The sequence below is a fragment of the Lepidochelys kempii genome, chromosome 20 (genome assembly GCF_965140265.1).
Source record: "Lepidochelys kempii isolate rLepKem1 chromosome 20, rLepKem1.hap2, whole genome shotgun sequence".
Classification (NCBI taxonomy): Eukaryota; Metazoa; Chordata; order Testudines; family Cheloniidae; genus Lepidochelys; species Lepidochelys kempii.
In genome coordinates this window covers 25870873-25880654 of record NC_133275.1, presented here as the reverse complement: position 1 = coordinate 25880654, position 9782 = coordinate 25870873, and positions in this window count along the sequence as shown.

The window sequence follows — 9782 nt, the reverse complement described above, 5'->3', positions numbered from 1 at the left end:
CCAATTTCCACTAGCAATGAGGTGGATCCTATATTTGTAGACTCCTGGGTTTTGTCACTGGTGATCTGCTGTGCCCAGTTCAAACCTAACAATTTTTCTACAGCTTCTGCAAAAAGCCTTGAAGCAGCAAGGCAATAAAAGTTTCCTCTGTCAGAAAAACAAAGCAAAATTATATTTGAAATATTTGTCCAGGCTTCCTCTTTTATTAACAGGGTAAAATAATTAAAAGTGTGCATTAGTTGTGGTGTTTAGCTATGGGATTGGTACCAAAATTATTTCCAGGGGAAAACCATTGGCTGTGTGCTGGTTATGAATTAATCTTTGTAGCGGATGAAATGACATGCAGCCCTTCAAGAACTGCAGTTGGCTTTTATGCCCAATTGGGCCTTTAATACGTTGTGCACATTCCTCCCAGAGAGCTCAGCTAACTAGCCTGACCTCACCCAGTCTGCTGAGCTGCAGCTGTTGCACTGTTACAGAGAGCAATTAAGTCCACTCTTACAAGTAGTTTCCTGCAGGTGTCTCAGTGGAGGAAGGGAAGTTGTTAATAATAATTAATAATAATTTTCCTTTATTTGACACTTTACTGCCACCATATAGAAGATCATCTTTGTTTTTCTGTATTTTTAACTAGTTTATTTAAAACTAGCCTCAGAGCCGAACCTGTATTAGCAGTGACAGATTGTTGTACGTGAGGTCTTGTTGGTTCTAATGGCTTGTGCCAGCCAGACACTCCCCTCTGATTGCCCTGCCTTAGAGCTTGTCGGTACGTTATCTGTAACAATGGAGTTGGAGGGTTGAGTAATGACTATGCAAAAATTCAGCCTATGATTTATTCTCCTTCTTCAGAATGCACCTCCCCAACCCAATAAAGACAGTGACTATAAAGAGAGAGACATGGCCCATATCTCCTCTGAATGACAGCTGTCACTCATTCTGAATGGAAAGAGAGTGGCTTGAGTCTTTAATGAGGTTTCTCTTCTTGAGTGACTTAACCCTTAGAAATCGAGCTGATTTCCAAGTAGATCTAATAGATCAGGGAGAGGGAAAATAAGCGTAGAAGCAGTAGTGGAAATGTCAGATGAAACTTGAAAGGAAAGGGACAGTCAGTGAGTCAAGATTGGCAGGTGCAGACACAAACCACCTAGCAATGGAGATAAATGGTGTATATGGAGTCCACATGATTAAAAGAGGACCGGAGGCTGTTCAGTACTCAGTACAAGAAATTCACTTTCCAGGAAACACAAAGCCCTTACCTAATTACATGGAGACAGGAAGTACCCTTTTATGTTAAATTTCCCATTCTTCGTGGTGAGTCTAACGACATGCTTTGCAGAGCAGGTTGTAATGTTTTCTACTAAAATGTTAGCTTCGTAGAGGCTACTTACAGACTCCAGAAATAACTTTCTCATTGCACATGAATGAGATGCTGTAAAGTGCATGTGAATTTTGTTCTTTATTGTCACACTGGATTCATGACACACTGTACCTGTGCTGTTCATTTCACCTCGGTTGTCTTAGCTCAGTGTTCAAGACAAAAAAGGAGGCAATATTGACAGCAAAGCTAGCATCCCTTACTCTCTTCATCTCAAGAAGAAAAATAATGGATTTCTAATGTTGAAGTATGAACCTCCCTTTGAAGTTTCATCATCTACTTTTTCAAACTTCTAATGAGAAAATCTTCCTGCAGCCTGAAATTGGCCAGCATTGTATTGCTCTAGATGTCAGAGATGCATGTGGCTATTACAGACTCATTGACCATTGGGTAGAAGGAAGGAAAAGACACCTAGGAGCTGTTTTTAAAGGATCAGATATGGGATATGTGAGAACACACAGCTTGATCAAAGCTAGGCCACGTGGTTCCAGGAATGAGGGGTCGTGCCTTGCTGGCAGGCTGGAATCTTTTAAGCAATTTACTGCCTAAAGTCATACAAGGGCAATTCTGAAAGGAGGCTAACACTGAAGGTGTGGTTCAAGTTTTGTTTGTTGGAACAAACACTGGAAGAAGTGGGAGAGATGAGGAATTGTTTAATAAGGGGAAATTATTTGTGAAGATCCCAAAGGCTCACCCATCCTTCTGCAACTCAGTGACTTGGGTGATGGCTGGATAGTAAAACAGCTGTAGTATTGTGGGCAGGGCCAACTGAAAGGGAGAACCCTAGCAGGCCAAACTCTCCAGATACACCTCTGCTCCTCTAAGAGGGTAGTAGGTATTTTCAGTTCTCATCTATTGTTGCTCAGTATCAAGCAGCTGGGAGCAATAGAAGTCTAGCGTTATTTTTAACAAGTAGAGAACACTTGGGCTAGGCAGAGGGAAGTTGTCTAAGGCTAGCCAGGAGACAGCCAGTGCTTAGATGATTATGGGGTCAGTAAAGCAATGGCTCAAAAAGCTTTTTCTTTCTTTGTGACATGTTTTAATATAGTTGCAAAGCCTGGCTTCTTTCTGCCACGGAAAGTGCGTGCCCAACAGAGGTAATTCAGGAAAGAAAGATCACATTGACTTTACATCAGGTCTTTCCTGCAGTATTTCTGTGTGTAAGAAGCTTTCCATTGTGCGCTGTAAGTCATACAGGCAATATTTGTTTTGGCTGATATAAACATACATACATGCTAGTTGCAGACATCAGTTGAGTTTCCTGAATACAGGTTGCTCAGGGAATCACAGGTAAAGTCATTTGACAGTTGCTCTAGTGCACAGCATATGGGTGTGAATGCTACATGGGGAGCGGAAGTGAAAGAGATCATCCAGGGCTTGCATGCTACAGCTCAAGAGCCCAACTTCCAAAGGAGCTTTTGAATGGAGCCCCTTTGCAGCCAGGTTTGGCTCTGGGCACCTTGAAACTGTGCTGGGAAGGAAGATTAATGACATCAATTCAATTAGCAGAAACCTTAAGCCAGGGCCAAAATTTCCTAACTTTCAAGCCTAAAGTTAGATACTGAGCTGGTGGATAAGTAGTCTCATTTTCAGATGGGCTTAGCCCATGTAGCTCCCATTGGTGCCTGACCTTAGGCATGCAAATTTGAAAAAATTGGCCCAAAATCTTATCTGCTCTGCATGAACAGTAAGCTCCTGATTCCCATTCAAGTAAGGCCCCTCTGCATGCTAGAGGGGCGCAGAGGGACCCTGGTGTAAATAAAGTGATCATATGAGGCAGTGATTGCAAGAGGGGTGGCCTTGGCCTAGCTCCCTGCACTTTTTTGCAGTTTGCAGTGTCCCTGCTTGCACTGTAATTGTTACTGTTAGTAAAGAAATCTTATGGGAATGTCTCCATTGCTGTATCTTAGACAGTTGTTCTAATACTATCTGCCATAAGCCAACCTACAACTCCTGGGAGTTAGGAGGAGCTTTCCAGCGGGCAGTTTATCTCATAACAGCCATTGCAGGGTCGCTGGTGCCTTCACCAGCCACCATTTGAGACTGGGCTGGCTGGATGCTTGCTCTGAGCTGGGCTGGCTGTTCCTGTGTTTCTGCATTCCTAGAACCCCACAGAGACCGTGTCACTGGGCTGATTGTGAAAGGAGAACCGACAGCTACATTTAAAGTGTCAGAGCTATTGTTTTTAAAAGCGCTCAGATACCAAGCCTATGGGTGTAGTACAAAACGATAGACAGGCAGAGTCAGTGCTGCTGTTGGTCTGTTCATGACTATCCCCAAGTGATTCAATAACCGACAGTGCAATGGGAAGGTGGAGACTTCGCGCTTGAGAATTGCGTGTTATGTCCATGTGAAAAACAGCCATGTGAATAAACTGGTAATTCACATATTCTATGAGCTGACCTCTTGTCCAAAGTTGGTTTTCATAGATTCGTAGATATTAAGGTCAGAAGGGACCATTATGATCATCTAGTCCGACCTCCTGCACAACGCAGGCCACAGAATCTCACCCACCCACTCCTGCGAAAAACCTCTCACCTATGTCTGAGCTATTGAAGTCCTCAAATCATGGTTTAAAGTCTTCAAGAAAGAGAATCCTCCAGCAAGTGACCCGTGCCCCATGCTACAGAGGAGGGCGAAAAACCTCCAGGGCCTCTTCCAATCTGCCCTGGAGGAAAATTCCTTCCTGACCCCAAATATGGCGATCAGCTAAATCCTGAGCGTATGGGCAAGATTCACCAGCCAGATACCCAGGAAAGAATTTTCTGTGGTAACTCAGATCCCACCCCATCTAACATCCCATCACAGGCCATTGGGCCTATTTACCATGAATATTTAAGGATCAATTAATTGCCAAAATCATGTTATCCCATCATACCATCTCCTCCGTAAATTTATCGAGTCTAATCTTAAAGCCAGATAGTTCTTTTGCCCCCACTGCTTCCCTTGGAAGGCTGTTCCAGAACTTCACTCCTCTGATGGTTAGAAACCTTTGTCTAATTTCAAGTCTAAACTTCCCAATGACCAGTTTATATCCATTTGCTCTTGTGTCCACATTGGTACTGAACTTAAATAATTTCTCTCCCTCTCTGGTATTTATCCCTCTGGTATATTTATAGAGAGCAATCATATCTCCCCTCAACCTTCTTTTGGTTAGGCTAAACACGCCAAGCTCCTTGAGTCTCCTTTCATAAGACAGGTTTTCCATTCCTTGGATCATCTTAGTAGCCCTTCTCTGTACCTGTTCCAGTTTGAATTCATCCTTCTTACACATGGGAGACCAGAACTGCACACAGTATTCCAGGTGAGGTCTCACCAGTGCCTTGTATAACAGTACTAACACCTCCTTATCTCTGCTGGAAATACCTCGCCTGATGCATCCCAAGACCGCATTAGCTTTTTTCACAGCCATATCACATTGGTGGCTCATAGTCATCCTATGATCAACCAATACTCCAAGGTCCTTCTCCTCAGTTACTTCTAATTGATGCGTCCCCAGTTTATAACTAAAATTCTTGTTATTAATCCCTAAATGCATGACCTTACACTTCTCACTATTAAATTTCATCGTATTACTGTTACTCCAGTTTACAAGGTCATCCAGCTCCTCCTGTAGGATATCCCAGTCTCTCTCTAAATTGGCAAAACCTCCCAGCTTTGTATCATCTGCAAACTTTATTAGCACACTCCCACTTTTTGTGCCGAGATCAGTAATAAGTTTTGAAAGCCTTTGATCCTCCTTTCAGGCCACAATGCAAACTGTCAAGCATTGAAGTTTTAGTTGGATGGTTTAGTTCTACATTTGCCTCTGAGTCATGGAGTTGCATCTTTCTTTTTTTTTAAAATCAGATTTTTATAAAAGGTAATACCCATCCATCCTACAGCAATTAGACCAATGAGAGTGCACGTCTCCAAGTTACACTCCTCTAGAGCATTACATTATCCATCCAAATGTATCTTTTAACATAACTCTGTATATGTGACACAGAGCTTAGATTAAACACCCAGAATAATGAATAGCAATGCCCAGGCATTAAGAAACTAAATAATAAAATAATTCACACCCCCATCTCCTCACTCCCCACCCTGGTGCTGTATATAATGAAACAAACCTACAAGTGCAGAAGACTTTTCCCCTCTAGTCCCCTGACACTGGACCCTCAAAAACTCTTAACTCCGAATACTGAGTTGTCTTGGCATTCTTGTGCCATGTGAGCTCTCTCCATGTCTGTTGGCGCCAGTGAGAGCTGTGAATGTTCAGCCTAACTTGGCGCCTCCCGATTTTAGCCTGGCCTTACGATTTCCAGCTTCTCACATGGTTTTATGAACAGGGAAAAGTAAACAGTGAAAAACTAGTTCTAAATTCTAGTTCTAGTTCTAAATGTTCCTTTGGTGGTGGAGTTGGGATGAGGGGGGGCGGTTCACAAGCACCCACCGGTGCCAGGAGAAGTTGGGGCCTATGCTTACCAGCTCCTCCAATTCTCACACGGAGGGTCTCCATCGGATTGGCATCGCAGCATCTGCAATGGGCCGTTTACAACAGATATGGAATCAACATCATCTTAGTATGACAATCAAGTTCAGGATTTATTCGAGTTGTATCCTTCCCATATTGTTGTATGGCTGCAAAACATGGATGTAGTCTGCAAGGGGCTCTTAGACTTAGAGGGTGTCATGAGGCTGTTTGTGTCAGGCTGGCCAAAGAAATAAAATCATCTGTCTGTAAAATGTGGCGTTCAAAGCCCAAAATGGGGCACGGACCAGCCGTATTTGGAAAAGTTTATGTTAGAAACTAGTGGAAAATGTGCCTTAAAAAGAACAGGAGTCCTTGTGGCACCTTAGAGACTAACAAATTTATTAGAGCATAAGTTTTCGTGGGCTACAACCCACTTCATCAGCTGCATAGAATGGAACATATAGTAAGAAGATATATATACATACAGGGAAGTTTAGAAGTTTCCATACAAACTGTAAGGGGCTAATTAGTTAAGATGAGCTATTATCAGCAGGAGAAAAAAACTTTTGTCGTGATAATCAAGATGGCCCATTTAGACAGTTGACAAGAAGGTGTGAGCATACTTAACTTAGGGAAATAGATTCAATATGTGTAATGACCCAGCCACTCCCAGTCTCTATTCAAACCCAAGTTAATGGTATCTAGTTTGCATATTAATTCAAGCTCAGCAGTTTCTCATTGGAGTCTGTTTTTGAAGCTTTTCTGTTGCAACATTGCAACCCTTAAACCTTTTACTGAGTGGCCAGAGAGGTTGAAGTATTCTCCTACCGGTTTTTGAATGTTCTGATTCCTGATGTCAGATTTGTGTCTATTTATTCTGTTGCGGAGAGACTGTCCGGTTTGGCCAATGTACATGGCAGAGGGGCATTGCTGGCACATGATGGCATATATCACATTGGTAGATATGCAGGTGAACGAGCCCCTGATGGCGTGACTAATGTGATAAGGTCCTATGATGGTGTCACTTGAATAAATATGTGGACAGAGTAGGTTTCTGGCTTTGTTGCAAGGGTAGGTTCCTGGGTTAGTGTTTTTGGTGTGTGGTTGCTGGAGAGTATTTGCTTCAGGTTGTGGGGCTGTCTGTAAGCGAGGACTGGTCTGTCTCCCAAGATCTGTGAGAGTGAGGGATCATTTTTCAGGATAGGTTGTAAATCTTTGATGCTCTGGAGAGGTTTTAATTGCGAGCTGAAGGTGACAACTAGTGGTGTTCTGTTATTTCCAGATCCAGCCCGTCAGGGCTTTGGTTCCAGCCTGCAGGATTGCCACCCCCGTGGCGCTGCAGAGCTAAGGCAGACTCCCTGCCTGCCCTGGCCCCGTGCCACTCCTGGAAGCGGCTGGCACCACGTCCCTGAGGTCCTGGGGGGGAAGGGAGGCAGAGGACTCCACGTGCTGCCCTCACCTGCAGGCACCGTCCCCTGCAGCTTAAAAGTGAGTCCATGTGACAGCTTCTGCAATGCCACAGATGCCCACAGGGTGGCATCACAATAGTTCAGTGGATCATGCCTCAGAACTTAAGCACAGATTGTGCAGAATGAAAGGTGGAGGTACTGACTGAAAGTCCGTAAGGAATGCGAAGACCAAAGCCAGGAGGATCCCAGTGATGCGCAAAGGATGAGCAGTACGTTTTGTCATATTGTCATGTTCCAACGTGTGACTGTCTTGGGCTTCTAACATCCAGACAAAAGTTGGGTAGTGAGCAAGTTACTGTAGCACCTGGAAAGAAGTGGCAAAGCCATTCTGAAGGGAGTCAGGACATGATTCATATCTAAAAATAAAACTCAGGGATGACATGCAGCGGTGATGCTCCCATGACAGGGAAAGCTGCTACCTAAACCCCACAAAGTGCTCTGCAGCCTGGGACTTGCCGTTTGGCACCGTGTCAAGCTGGGACGTTTTTTATGTACAGCGTTGTTTTCTCTATTAAAAAGCCAGATTGAGTGTTTCTACATGGTGCAATCAGTCGCTCCTGTCTCTGAGGCATTGATTGCGCATTATGCATGTTGACAAGTGTGGAAGAATCCTGTAACAGCTATTACTGTTCATATCAGAAATGTGTAGAGCTTACAACAGGGGTGGGCAAACCTACAGCCCCCCAGGCCAGATCCGGCCCATCAGAGCTTTGGTTCTGGCCTGCAGGATTGCCACCCCCATGGCACCGCAGAGCTAAGGTGAGCTCCCTGCCTGCCCTGGCCCCATGCTGCTCCCAGAAATGGCTGGCACCACGTCCCTGTGGCCCTGGGGGGGAAAGGGGGGCAGGGCTCCACGCGCTGCCCACACCTGCAGGCACTGTCCCCCACAGCTCCCATTGGCCGGGAACAGGGAACTGCGGCCAGTGGGAGCTTCGGGGGAGGTACCTGCAGGAGAGGGCAGCCCTCAGAGCCCTCTGCCCCTCCTCCCCCAAGGGCCGTCAGGGATGTGGTGCCGGCTGCTTCTGGGAGTGGTGCGGGGCCAGGGCAGGCAGGGAACCTGCCTTAGCCCCGCTGCACGCCACTGCCACGTCGGAGCCGCTCAAGGTAAGTGGAGCCAGGCCAGAGCCTGCACCCCAACTCGCTGCCCTAAGCCCCCTCCCACACTCCGTACCCACTCCTGCGCCCCAACCCCTAGCCCTGAGCCCCTTCCTGCACATCGCACCCACACCCTGCACTCCCTCCCGCATCCCAGCCCCCTGCCCCAGGCCTACATTCATGGCCCTGCATGCAATTTCCCCACCCAGATGTGGCCCTCAGGCCAAAATGTTTGCCCATCCCTGGCTTACGAGGTAAGCAACTCTGCAGCGCAATGGATCCGTGTGTCCACTAGGGGCATCAAAGCTTCATTCATTCATTGGTTCTCCCTGGGCCTGGCCTGGCGCCTGGTTCTTTCTGAAATCATTTATGGTATGCAAAGCGGGTGCAGCATTCTCGCAGGAGGGTGCCTGAGGGAAGATGTCTGATTTTTGCATCCAATTTGCTTTAATAGGAGTAAATTACTCTAAAGTGTGCAGGGCAGCAAGGAATTAAAGCCTGGTTCTGCAAGGTTAAGTTAGGGCTTTAACACACAAGGCTTAAGTGTATTTGGTGACAATGTTTTGGAATTGAATCTAGGTGACACCACCTTATAGTACGGCAGAAAACCTCAGGGGGCAGCATTGCTTATGAGTGTAGATCTGATTCTGATTTCACCAACAGCAAAGTGACACCATTGGCTTTAGTGGACTCCTGATTAACACAGGAATAAATGAGATCAGAATGAGACTTGGTAGGCAAAGCAGCCCCCTCTCTGTTGATTTGACAGCAGCAAATTCTAATACGTCTGTTTGCCTAAATCAGACCTTTAATACACACCGATGGATTTACAGGGTCTCAGCAAGCACCCTGGTAGCTAGCAGGTGAGCAATTTCCCTCTAACAAACTAAAAGAGACTAAACAACATGGAGATAGTGGAGAAGATTTTCAAAGGTACAAATAGGAGGCAGCTAGGACTAGATTTTTAAAATTATTTAGGCATCTAGTGGGATTTTCAGAAGTTCCTCAGTGCCTAACTCCCAGTCGATCTGCATCTTTAGATGCTTCAGTATCTTTAAAAATCTGTTGCTTGCTGCCCTTTGTGCTGTTGAAAATCTCCCCCTGTGAAACTGACTGGGCCTGATTCTCCGCTGCACTGCACTTTATACAATTATTTATATCCATGAAAAGCGAGCACCAAAGTGGGTGTTAAAACAGTGCTAAATCAGAATGGAAGAGCTTTGTACCCACTTTGGGCGGGTGTAGATGATGGCACAGAGTGCTGGGCAGTGGAGAATCAGTCCCTCAGTATGCTGGAGGTTTCCCTACAGGTATTTGTTGCGTACAGGGACTGTAAGCCATAGGTCTCTGCTCTGCAGACTGTTCTTATCCCTTTGCAGGATGAGCT